Below are 12,026 nucleotides of genomic sequence, written 5' to 3'. Positions count from 1 at the left end.
GGTGTGTAGAACAGCAGTCCTCAGGCTGTGCCTGCCCTAGTGACTCCATGGTGTGTAGAACAGCAGTCCTCAGGCTGTGCCTGCCCTGGTGACTCCATGGTGTGTAGAACAGCAGTCCTCAGGCTGTGCCTGCCCTGGTGACTCCATGGTGTGCAGAACAGCAGTCCTCAGGCTGTGCCTGCCCTAGTGACTCCATGGTGTGTAGAACAGCAGTCCTAAGGCTGTGCCTGCCCTGGTGACTCCATGGTGTACAGAACAGCAGTCCTCAGGCTGTGCCTGCCCTAGTGACTCCATGGTGTGTAGAACAGCAGTCCTCAGGCTGTGCCTGCCCTAGTGACTCCATGGTGTGTAGAACAGCAGTCCTCAGGCTGTGCCTGCCCTGAGTGACTTCATGGTGTGTAGAACAGCAGTCCTCAGGCTGTGCCTCCCCTAGTGACTCCATGGTGTGTAGAACAGCAGTCCTCAGGCTGTGCCTGCCCAAGTGACTCCATGGTGTGTAGAACAGCAGTCTTCAGGTTGTGTCTGCCCTGGTGACTCCATGGTGTGTAGGACAGCAGTCCTCAGGCTGTGCCTGCACTAGTGCCTCCATGGTGTAGAACAGCAGTCCTCAGGGTGTGCCTACCCTAGTGACTCCATGGTGTGTAGAACAGCAGTCCTCAGGCTGTGCCTGCCCTAGTGACTCCATGGTGTGTGGAACAGCAGTCCTCAGGCTGTGCCTGCCCTGAGTGACTCCATGGTGTGTAGAACAGTAGTCCTCAGGCTGTGCCTGCCCTGGTGACTCCATGGTGTGCAGAACAGCATTCCTCAGGCTGTGCCTGCCCTGGTGACTCCATGGTGTGCAGAACAGCAGTCCTCAGGCTGTGCCTGCCCTGGTGACTCCATGGTGTGTAGAACAGCAGTCCTCAGGCTGTGACTGCCCTAGGGCCTCCATGGTGTACAGAACAGCAGTCCTCAGGCTGTACCTGCCCTAGTGACTCTATGGTGTGTAGAACAGCAGCTCTCAGGCTGCGCCTGCCCTAAGTGACTCCATGGTGTGTAGAACAGCAGTCCTCAGGCTGCGCCTGCCGTAGTGACTCCATGGTGTGTAGAACAGCAGCTCTCAGGCTGCGCCTGCCCTAGTGACCCCATGGTGTGTAGAACAGCAGTCCTCAGGCTGTGCCTGCCGTAGTGACTCCATGGTGTGTAGGACAGCAGTCCTCAGGCTGTGCCTGCCCTAGTGACTCCATGGTGTGTAGGACAGCAGTCCTCAGGCTGTGCCTGCCCGAGTGACTCCATGGTGTGTAGAACAGCAGTCCTCAGGCTGTGCCTGCCCTGGTGACTCCATGGTGTGTAGGACAGCAGTCCTCAGGCTGTGCCTGCCCTCGTGACTCCATGGTGTGTAGAACAGCAGTCCTCAGGCTGTGCCTGCCCTGGTGACTCCATGGTGTGTAGAACAGCAGTCCTCAGGCTGTGCCTGCCCTAGTGACTCCATGGTGTGTAGAACAGCAGTCCTTAGGCTGCGCCTGCTCTAGTGACTCCATGGTGTGTAGAACAGCAGTCCTCAGGCTGTGCCTGCCCTAGTGAGTCCATGGTGTGTAGAACAGCAGTCCTCAGGCTGTGCCTCCCCTAGTGACTCCATGGTGTGTAGAACAGTAATCCTCAGGCTGTGCCTGCCCTAGTGACTCCATGGTGTGTACAACAGGAGTCCTCAGCCTGTGCCTTCCCTAGTGACTCCATGGTGTGTGGAACAGCAGTCCTCAGGCTGCACCTACCCTAGTGACTCCATGGTGTGTAGGACAGCAGTCCTCAGGCTGTGCCTGCCCTGACTCCATGGTGTAGAACAGCACTCCTCAGGCTGTGCCTGCCCTAGTGACTTCATGGTGTGTAGAACAGCAGTCCTCAGGCTGTGTCTGCCCTGGTGACTCCATGGTGTGTAGAACAGCAGTCCTCTGGCTACCGCTGCCCTAGTGACTCCATGGAGTGCAGAACAGCAGTCCTCAGGCTGTGCCTGCCCTGAGTGACTCCATGGTGTGCAGAACAGCAGTCCTCAGGCTGTGCCTGCCCTAGTGACTCTATGTTGTGTAGAACAGCAGTCCTCAGGCTGCGCCTCCCCTAGTGACTCCATGGTGTATAGAACAGCAGTCCTCAGGCTGCACTTGCCCCAGTGACTCCATGTTGTGTAGAACAGCAGTCCTCAGGCTGCACCTTCCCTAGTGACTCCATGTTGTGTAGAACTGCAGTCCTCAGGGTGTGCCTACCCTGGGTCTCCATGGTGTGTAGAACAGCAGTTCTCAGGCTGTGCCTGCCCTAGTGACTCCATGGTGTGTAGAATAGCAGTCCTCAGGCTATGCCTGCCCTGAGTGACTCCATGGTGTAGAACAGCAGTCCTCAGGCTGCGCCTGCCCTGGTGACTCCATGGTGTGTAGAACAGCAGTCCTCAGGCTGCACCTGCCCTAGTGACTCCATGGTGTACAGAACAGCAGTCCTCAGGCTGTGCCTGCCCTAGTGACTCCATGGTGTGTAGAACAGCAGTCCTCAGGCTGTGCCTGCCCTGAGTGACTCCATGGTGTGTAGGACAGCAGTCCTCAGGCTGTGCCTGCCCTAGTGACTCCATGGTGTGCAGAACAGCAGTCCTCAGGCTGTGCCTGCCCTAGTGACTCCATGGTGTGCAGAACAGCAGTCCTCCGGCTGTGCCTCTCCTAGTGACTCCATGGTGTGTAGAACAGTAGTCCTCAGGCTGTGCCTGCCCTGAGTGACTCCATGGTGTGTGGAACAGCAGTCCTCAGGCTGCGCCTGCCCTAGTGACTCCATGGTGTGTAGAACAGCAGTCCTCAGGCTGTGCCTGTCCTAGTGACTCTATGGTGTGTAGAACAGCAGTCCTAAGGCTATGCCTGCCCTAGTGACTCCATGGTGTGCAGAACAGCAGTCCTCAGGCTGTGCCTGCCCTAGTGACTCCATGGTGTGTAGAACAGCAGTCCTCAGGCTGTGCCTGCCCTGAGTGACTCCATGGTGTGTAGGACAGCAGTCCTCAGGCTGTGCCTGCCCTAGTGACTCCATGGTGTGCAGAACAGCAGTCCTCAGGCTGTGCCTGCCCTAGTGACTCCATGGTGTGCAGAACAGCAGTCCTCCAGCTGTGCCTCTCCTAGTGACTCCATGGTGTGTAGAACAGTAGTCCTCAGGCTGTGCCTGCCCTGGTGACTCCATGGTGTGCAGAACAGCAGTCCTCAGGCTGTGCCTGCCCTGGTGACTCCATGGTGTGCAGAACAGCAGTCCTCAGGCTGTGCCTGCCCTGGTGACTCCATGGTGTGTAGAACAGCAGTCCTCAGGCTGTGACTGCCCTAGGGCCTCCATGGTGTACAGAACAGCAGTCCTCAGGCTGTACCTGCCCTAGTGACTCTATGGTGTGTAGAACAGCAGCTCTCAGGCTGCGCCTGCCCTAAGTGACTCCATGGTGTGTAGAACAGCAGTCCTCAGGCTGTGCCTGCCCTAGTGACTCTATGGTGTGTAGAACAGCAGCTCTCAGGCTGCGCCTGCCCTAGTGACCCCATGGTGTGTAGAACAGCAGTCCTCAGGCTGTGCCTGCCGTAGTGACTCCATGGTGTGTAGGACAGCAGTCCTCAGGCTGTGCCTGCCCTAGTGACTCCATGTGTGTAGAACAGCAGTCCTCAGGCTGTGCCTGCCCTGAGTGACTCCATGGTGTGTAGGACAGCAGTCCTCAGGCTGTGCCTGCCCTAGTGACTCCATGGTGTGTAGGACAGCAGTCCTCAGGCTGTGCCTGCCCGAGTGACTCCATGGTGTGTAGAACAGTAGTCCTCAGGCTGTGCCTGCCCTGGTGACTCCATGGTGTGTAGGACAGCAGTCCTCAGGCTGTGCCTGCCCTCGTGACTCCATGGTGTGTAGAACAGCAGTCCTCAGGCTGTGCCTGCCCTGGTGACTCCATGGTGTGTAGAACAGCAGTCCTCAGGCTGTGCCTGCCCTGGTGACTCCATGGTGTGTAGAACAGCAGTCCTTAGGCTGCGCCTGCTCTAGTGACTCCATGGTGTGTAGAACAGCAGTCCTCAGGCTGTGCCTGCCCTAGTGAGTCCATGGTGTGTAGAACAGCAGTCCTCAGGCTGTGCCTCCCCTAGTGACTCCATGGTGTGTAGAACAGTAATCCTCAGGCTGTGCCTGCCCTAGTGACTCCATGGTGTGTACAACAGGAGTCCTCAGCCTGTGCCTTCCCTAGTGACTCCATGGTGTGTGGAACAGCAGTCCTCAGGCTGCACCTACCCTAGTGACTCCATGGTGTGTAGGACAGCAGTCCTCAGGCTGTGCCTGCCCTGACTCCATGGTGTAGAACAGCACTCCTCAGGCTGTGCCTGCCCTAGTGACTTCATGGTGTGTAGAACAGCAGTCCTCAGGCTGTGTCTGCCCTGGTGACTCCATGGTGTGTAGAACAGCAGTCCTCTGGCTACCGCTGCCCTAGTGACTCCATGGAGTGCAGAACAGCAGTCCTCAGGCTGTGCCTGCCCTGAGTGACTCCATGGTGTGCAGAACAGCAGTCCTCAGGCTGTGCCTGCCCTAGTGACTCTATGTTGTGTAGAACAGCAGTCCTCAGGCTGCGCCTCCCCTAGTGACTCCATGGTGTATAGAACAGCAGTCCTCAGGCTGTGCCTGCCCTAGTGATTCCATGGTGTGTAGAACTGCAGTCCTCAGGGTGTGCCTACCCTGGGTCTCCATGGTGTGTAGAACAGCAGTCCTCAGGCTGCGCCTCCCCTAGTGACTCCATGGTGTATAGAACAGCAGTCCTCAGGCTGCACTTGCCCCAGTGACTCCATGTTGTGTAGAACAGCAGTCCTCAGGCTGCACCTTCCCTAGTGACTCCATGTTGTGTAGAACTGCAGTCCTCAGGGTGTGCCTATCCTGGGTCTCCATGGTGTGTAGAACAGCAGTCCTCAGGCTGTGCCTGCCCTAGTGACTCCATGGTGTGTAGAACAGCAGTCCTCAGGCTATGCCTGCCCTGGTGACTCCATGGTGTGTAGGACAGCAGTCCTCAGGCTGTGCCTGCCCTGGTGACTCCATGGTGTGCAGAACAGCAGTCCTCAGGCTGTGCCTGCCCTGAGTGACTCCATGGTGTAGAACAGCAGTCCTCAGGCTGCGCCTGCCCTGGTGACTCCATGGTGTGTAGAACAGCAATCCTCAGGCTGTGCCTGCCCTGAGTGACTCCATGGTGTGTGGAACAGCAGTCCTCAGGCTGCGCCTGCCCTAGTGACTCCATGGTGTGTAGAACAGCAGTCCTCAGGCTGTGCCTGTCCTAGTGACTCTATGGTGTGTAGAACAGCAGTCCTAAGGCTATGCCTGCCCTAGTGACTCCATGGTGTGCAGAACAGCAGTCCTCAGGCTGTGCCTGCCCTGAGTGACTCCATGGTGTGTAGGACAGCAGTCCTCAGGCTGTGCCTGCCCTAGTGACTCCATGGTGTGCAGAACAGCAGTCCTCAGGCTGTGCCTGCCCTAGTGACTCCATGGTGTGCAGAACAGCAGTCCTCAGGCTGTGCCTGCCCTAGTGACTCCATGGTGTGCAGAACAGCAGTCCTCCGGCTGTGCCTCTCCTAGTGACTCCATGGTGTGTAGAACAGCAGTCCTCAGGCTGTGCCTGCCCTAGTGACTCCATGGTGTGTAGAACAGCAGTCCTCAGGCTGTGCCTGCCCTAGTGACTCCATGGTGTGTGGAACAGCAGTTCTCAGTCTGCACCTGCCCTAGTGACTCCATGGTGTGTAGAACAGCATTCCTCAGGCTGTGCCTGCCCTAGTGACTCCATGGTGTGTAGAACAGCATTCCTCAGGCTGTGCCTGCCCTAGTGACTCCATGGTGTGTAGAACAGCACTTCTCAGGCTGTGCCTGCCCTGAGTGACTCCATGGTGTACAAACAGCAGTCCTCAGGCTGTACCTGCCCTGGTGACTCCATGGTGTGTAGAATAGCAGTCCTCAGGCTGTGCCTGCCCTAGTGACTCCATGGTGTGTAGAACAGCAGTCCTCAGGCTGTGCCTGCCCTGGTGACTCCATGGTGTGTGGAACAGCAGTCCTCAGGCTGTGCCTTCCCTAGTGACTTCATGGTGTGCAGAACAGCAGTCCTAAGGCTGTGCCTGCCCTGGTGACTCCATGGTGTGTAGAACAGTAGTCCTCAGGCTGTGCCTGCCCTAGTGACTCCATGGTGTGTAGAACAGCAGTCCTCAGGCTGTGCCTGCCCTGGTGACTCCATGGTGTGCAGAACAGCAGTCCTCAGGCTGTGCCTGCCCTGGTGACTCCATGGTGTACAGAATAGCAGTCCTCAGCCTGTGCCTGCCCTAGTGACTCCATGGTGTGCAGACAGCAGTCCTCAGGCTGTACCTGCCCTAGTGACTCCATGGTGTGTGGAACAGCAATCCTCAGGCTGTGCCTGCCCTGGTGACTCCATGGTGTGCAGAACAGCAGTCTTCAAGCTGTGCCTGCCCTTGTGACTCCATGGTGTGTAGAACAGTAGTCCTCAGGGTGTACCTGCCCTGAGTGACTCCATGGTGTGTAGGACAGCAGTCCTCAGTCTGCGCCTGCCCTAATGTCTCCATGGTGTGTAGAACAGCAGTCCTCAGTCTGCGCCTGCCCTGAGGACTCCATAGTGTGTAGAACAGTAGTCCTCAGGGTGTACCTGCCCTAGTGACTCCATGGTGTGTGGAACAGCAGCTCTCAGGCTTTGCCTGCCCTAGTGACTCCATGGTGTGTAGAACAGCAGTCCTCAGGCTGTGCCTACCCTAGTGACTCCATGGTGTGTGGAACAGCAGTCCTCAGGCTGTGCCTGCCCTAGTGACTCCATGGTGTTCAGAACAGCAGTCCTCAGGCTGTGCCTGCCCTAGTGACTTTATGGTGTGTAGAATACTACTCCTCAGGCTGTTTCATTCCTAGTGACTCCATGGTGTACAGAACAGCACTCCTCAGGCTGTGTCTGCCCTAGTGACTCCATGGTGTGTAGGACAGCAGTCCTCAGGCTATGCCTGCCGTGAGTGACTCCATGGTGTGTAGAACAGCAGTCCTCAGATTGTGCCTGCCCTGGTGACTCCATGGTGTGTCGAACAGCAGGTCTCCAGCTGTGCCTGCCCTGGTGACTTTATGGTGTGCAGAATAGCAGTCCTCAGGCTGTGCCTGCCCTGAGTGACTCCCTGGTGTGTGGAACAGCAGGTCTCTGGCTGTGCCTTTCCTGAGTGACTCCGTGGTGTGCAGAATAGGAGTCCTAAGGATGTGCCTGCCCTAGTGACTTCATTATGTGTGGAAAAGCAGTCTTCAAGCTATGCCTGCCCTGAGTGACTCCATGGTGTGCAGTACAGCAGTCCTTAGACTGTGCCTACTTTAGTGACTTTCTGTTGTTTAGGACAGCAGCTCTCAGTCTGTACCTGTCCCTAGTGACTCCTGGTGTGCAGACAGCAGCTCTCAGGCTGTGCCTGCCCTGAGTGACTCCATCTTATAAAGATTAGTTTGCCATGAGCGTCTGCATTTTGAATTTGAGTGCTGAAGTGCAGTGATTCTACAACTTATTGGTCAAGTGTCCTACCATCCTCTGCCTGGCGCAACCGTTTAAGGTACAAACTGACAAATAATTAATTGTGCTAATAAAAATGGTCACCTTTATTCTGCAGCTCAGAAGGCTAATTCAAAGCCAGCCTCAGCAACTTAGCAAGACCCTAAGCAACTGAGTGACCCTGTCTCTAAATAAACTACTGAAAATGTTGGGGATGTGGCTCAGTGGGTAAGCACCCCTTGGTTCAATTTCCAGTACCATCCCCCCCAAAGAAATGACTACCTGTGATCTTACCAAATTAATTGGAAATACATGGTTGAACGCACTTATCACAGTCATCAGAAAATCCAGGCCCATACTTGTTGAACACACCAGACCACTGTATGAAGCAATCTCCTCCCGTGAAGCCCACAAAAGGAGGAGCCTCTCGAGACTGGACATGGCGCACCCTGACACTGTCGTCCTACCACCTGTCACAAGCCTTGCCCAGGAAAATCTCCTTAGCAGTGAACCTTGAGATCCCTGTCCTTGGGCTTCACCCGCGGGTGGCCTCTCCTGATGTGACAACCACTCCCGGCCACTCCCAGCTGCCCTTGGAGCTGCCGGCCCACGCTGAGGCTGAACTGCCGCCTTATGTGCCTCTGCTCTGGGCAGCTCTGTGCCCTGAAGGAGCTCTCTGGTTGTCTGTCGTCTGTTTTCTCTGGCCACCTATGCTGACCTTGCACCCCGGCCACTGTCTGCCTGTGCCCTCAGCTCAGCCTCTGCACCCTGTGGTTGCCCAGCACTTTCTCAGCTTCCTGTTTCCTGAGTACATGATTGTGTCAAGTGTGGTGTGTGATGGAGTCTTACTGTCACAGAAACTGAGATTGGAATGAAAGAAACTGTGATTGTCTGACTTATGACTCTCGGTGAGCTGCCAGTGGTGACAGTAGTGTCACTGGTGAATTATCACTCCCCAGTGAACCCTGCTGTTGAGGAGAGCCCCAGATGGGTCCAGGTTGGCGACAGGCTGCTCATCTCAAGTTCTGACTGCCAGGGGCTTTGCTTAGAGACTCTGGGAAATTTCCCAACAACACCAAGACAGCGTGGGTGCAGGAAGTGGTGGGAAACCTCACCCTTGATGCTCGGTGTGTGGGAGGGGGCTGCCTACCTCCTACAGACCTCCCCTCCACACCGGGTAGGAGAAGTGCAAGACAAGAGCCCAGGGACCCTCCACAGTGACATAGTGATGAACGTGCCCAGCAGCCACATCCTGGGCCCCGGGTCCCTTCTGCTTCACAGTGACATACACACCCAGAAGCCACATCCTGGGCTCCTTGTGCTCCACAGTGACACAGTGACATACATGCCTGGCAGCCATGCCCTGGTCCCTTCTGCTCCCTTCCCCGCTGTGACGTGCTGACGCAGGCTTTGGTTCCCTGTGGGCCTGTGGTTTCCAGGAAGGTTGAAGACTGCCTGCTCCTCACAGCCAGCCTTTCCCACCACACCTGGGCGTTTGATGGGCTGATATTTATGTTAATGGGAAGTCCCTGGTGAACCCCAGAACAGGGACTTGGTGGTGTAGGGAAGGTTACTCTTTTCCCTCTGAAGATTCAGTCATTTTACATTATAAAATAAACAGACAATAGCCAGATCATAGGAATAACAACCCAGAAATCTTATTTGTGCCTGAGCATGGCAGCCATGCAGATTCAGGGTGAGACTCGGAGAGAAGCCAGTGGCCTGTAGAGAGCTCAGCAGAGGCCAGGGCCTCCGCCAGGCAGGGAGGCTGTGTGGGCTGGCAGCAGTTCTCATGAGAAAGGGCGTCTCCCAGGTCCCAGCCACTGCTGTGGGGTCTGACTCCAACCCCGGAGGCTGCTGGGCAGAGAAGCCTGTGCTCACCCCTGGATCTGCAGAGTCCTGCAGTTTCTCACCCAGCTCTAAATGTGCTACAGCCAGGCCTCGCCTAGAGGGCAGTCAGCTGAGAAGACGTGTGATCTGGACCCAGAGCCCTTTCCCTGGAGCGGAGGCTGGCGGGTGTGTGTATGTGTGTGTGTGTGTGTGTGTGTGTGTGGCCAGACCTGCAGCCCTGGACTGCAGCTGGTGGGCATTCCCCAGGGTCTGTAGCTTGATCAGCCTCAGCCTGCAGCTTCAAAACAGGACATTTCTAATTTCACTGCATCCACATCAGAACACTGGGTGGGAATTTGGAAACAGTAAGCTTGCAGATAAGAAAGGTTTGAAGATGCTGCCCAAGTCACAGGTAAATAGTAAAATCCCCAAAAATAAAAATAATAAAGAATCCAGTAGCAGGTGCACCATGGCTTTCTCTGAAATGTAAATTTTCTCTCCAGAACCCCCAATTTTACAAAAGATAATCATAGAGAAACCAGTTTACCACATTTCATCACAGAATCATCACCACTGTGTAATCTTCTCATCCTGTTTTTTTAGTCCAAAAAGTTGTTTATAACCTTTCTTTTAAAAAAAATTCGTTTTCTTTTAATATATTTTTTTTTAGTTGTCAATGAACCTTTATTTTATTTATTTACATGTGGTGCTGAGACTCAAACCCAGGGCTTTATACATGCCAGGCAAGCGCTGCACCACTCAGCCCCAGCCCCAGCCCAGTTTGTAACCTTTCATTGCGAATACGCAGCATGGTAGGAAGCTGTTCATCCTGCGCTTAAAAGGCAAGAACAGGCAGCAACGCATCCACCAGTGCTGATGGCCTTTGCCCTCGTGCACACTGGGAGCCCCAGCCTGGAAAGCTCAGGTCACAGACACCATCACTGTCATATCCAAAGGCAACTCTGTGCTTTGGTTGGAGCGTTTCAGTACTAATAGTGACCAACTTGCATGGGTGGCACTGAGGATGGTGTGTTAGGTAACAAAACCAGCAATGGGAGCAGGACATTCAAGGACAGAAGATTAAATCGTGTAAATCTGTACTTGGCAAAACCAGTTTTTTTTTTTTTTTTTTGGTACTGGGATTTGAACTCAGGGGCATTCAACCACTAAGCCACATCCCCAGTCCTATTTTGTATTTTATTTAGAGACAAGGTCTCACTGAGTTGCTCAGTGTCTCACTTTTGCTGAGGCTGGCTTTGAACTTGAGATCCTCCTGCCTCAGCCTCCTGAGCCGCTGGGATTACACACATGCGCCACTGTGCCCAGGTGCAAAACTAGTCAGTTTTTTCAAGCGTAATACTTCATCTATAATGCCCAGATCAACAACTAATGTGTTAACTTTTCAGACTGGAAAAGTGTTTGCAACCTGTCACAAAGAAATGGAGTCATCAATTTGGACTATTTTAATTCATATTCATGAAAGTATATGTAATGTATATTCCATGCCTTCTTCTTTCTCACCAAAGACAGTTTAGTAATAAACAATCTTTAAGTAATGTCAGCACAATTTTTTTAAAAAAGCTTCACATAATAGATGCACCCCACTGTTTTCCAAAAAATTTGCCATGAAATGTGCAACGATTATGCAGTGAAACATGGTATTTGTCAAATAAATTTAGTCTCACTGAAGTTGCCTGATTATTTGCATAAAATGCAGTAAAAGTGATAGACCACAGAGGCTCCTATAAAAGCGGCTCTGCTGGGCTGGGATGCGGCTCACTGTCGGAGGGCTTGCCTGCCCTGCAGGTCCTGAGTCTGGTCCTCCGTGCAGCTGAGAGTGGGAGTGCTCTGCTGGAGCGTTAGAGATCACCTAAGAGAATCTTTAAGTGATCTCTAAACTGGGCGTTATTAACTGTGTGTTTTCCATTCTCATCATGAATTCCTGTGTGAGGCAAAGGAGGGTCTGTTGGTGGGGGAATGTATTTTTATTAGCCTCTGGTCCTCAAGGGGGACACCATAAACTACAGACTGTGGTCTTTGTGCTGTTGGCACAGCGATTGTTGTTCTGTAGCTAGGCTGTGGTACAAGTTGTGGCTTTAGGATGGGGTGGGGGGTGGCTAATGTAAATTGTTAACCGTGGGATAAATATTACATGTGGCTGAGGTTTGAGGAATAACACTATTGTTTGTATCCTGAGAGAGATTGAAAGGCACCTCATGGCCTGTCTCAACTGTGTCCTTGGTCTCGTTCTGGGAATTTTCCTACAATCTCAGGCCATACAGACTTTTATTATTGACTGACGTTTGCCCTGTTCTCCACATCATGAGTGTCATAAACCAAACACTTGACATTCCCAATGGTTCCTATTTCCAGAGGGTGTGGCCCTGTCAGGCCGTGGGTGCAGGAACGCCGTCACCAGAGGTGCAGGTGCTCATCACCCAGCAGCTGTGTCTGGTCACCTCTGTCTTCTCTTGCTCCAGCCCTTTTCCTGTGCCTGACATTTTCTTTCTCCAGAAGTGAATTGTTCCTGGCTGCACATTCTCCCTAGAGCTGGTGTCATCCGAGACTCCTGGCCAACCTCCTTGTGGGTCCCCAGTGCCAGCCAGAGCCACTGCAGGTGTCCTGGGTCCCTGAGGGCTGTCGCTTAGCTGCACGTACCTCCAGGTGGCTGCACAGACAGCAGAGGAGGAAC

This window comes from Ictidomys tridecemlineatus, chromosome 4 (genome assembly GCF_052094955.1).
Source record: "Ictidomys tridecemlineatus isolate mIctTri1 chromosome 4, mIctTri1.hap1, whole genome shotgun sequence".
Classification (NCBI taxonomy): Eukaryota; Metazoa; Chordata; class Mammalia; order Rodentia; family Sciuridae; genus Ictidomys; species Ictidomys tridecemlineatus.
This window is presented reverse-complemented; position numbering follows the sequence as displayed.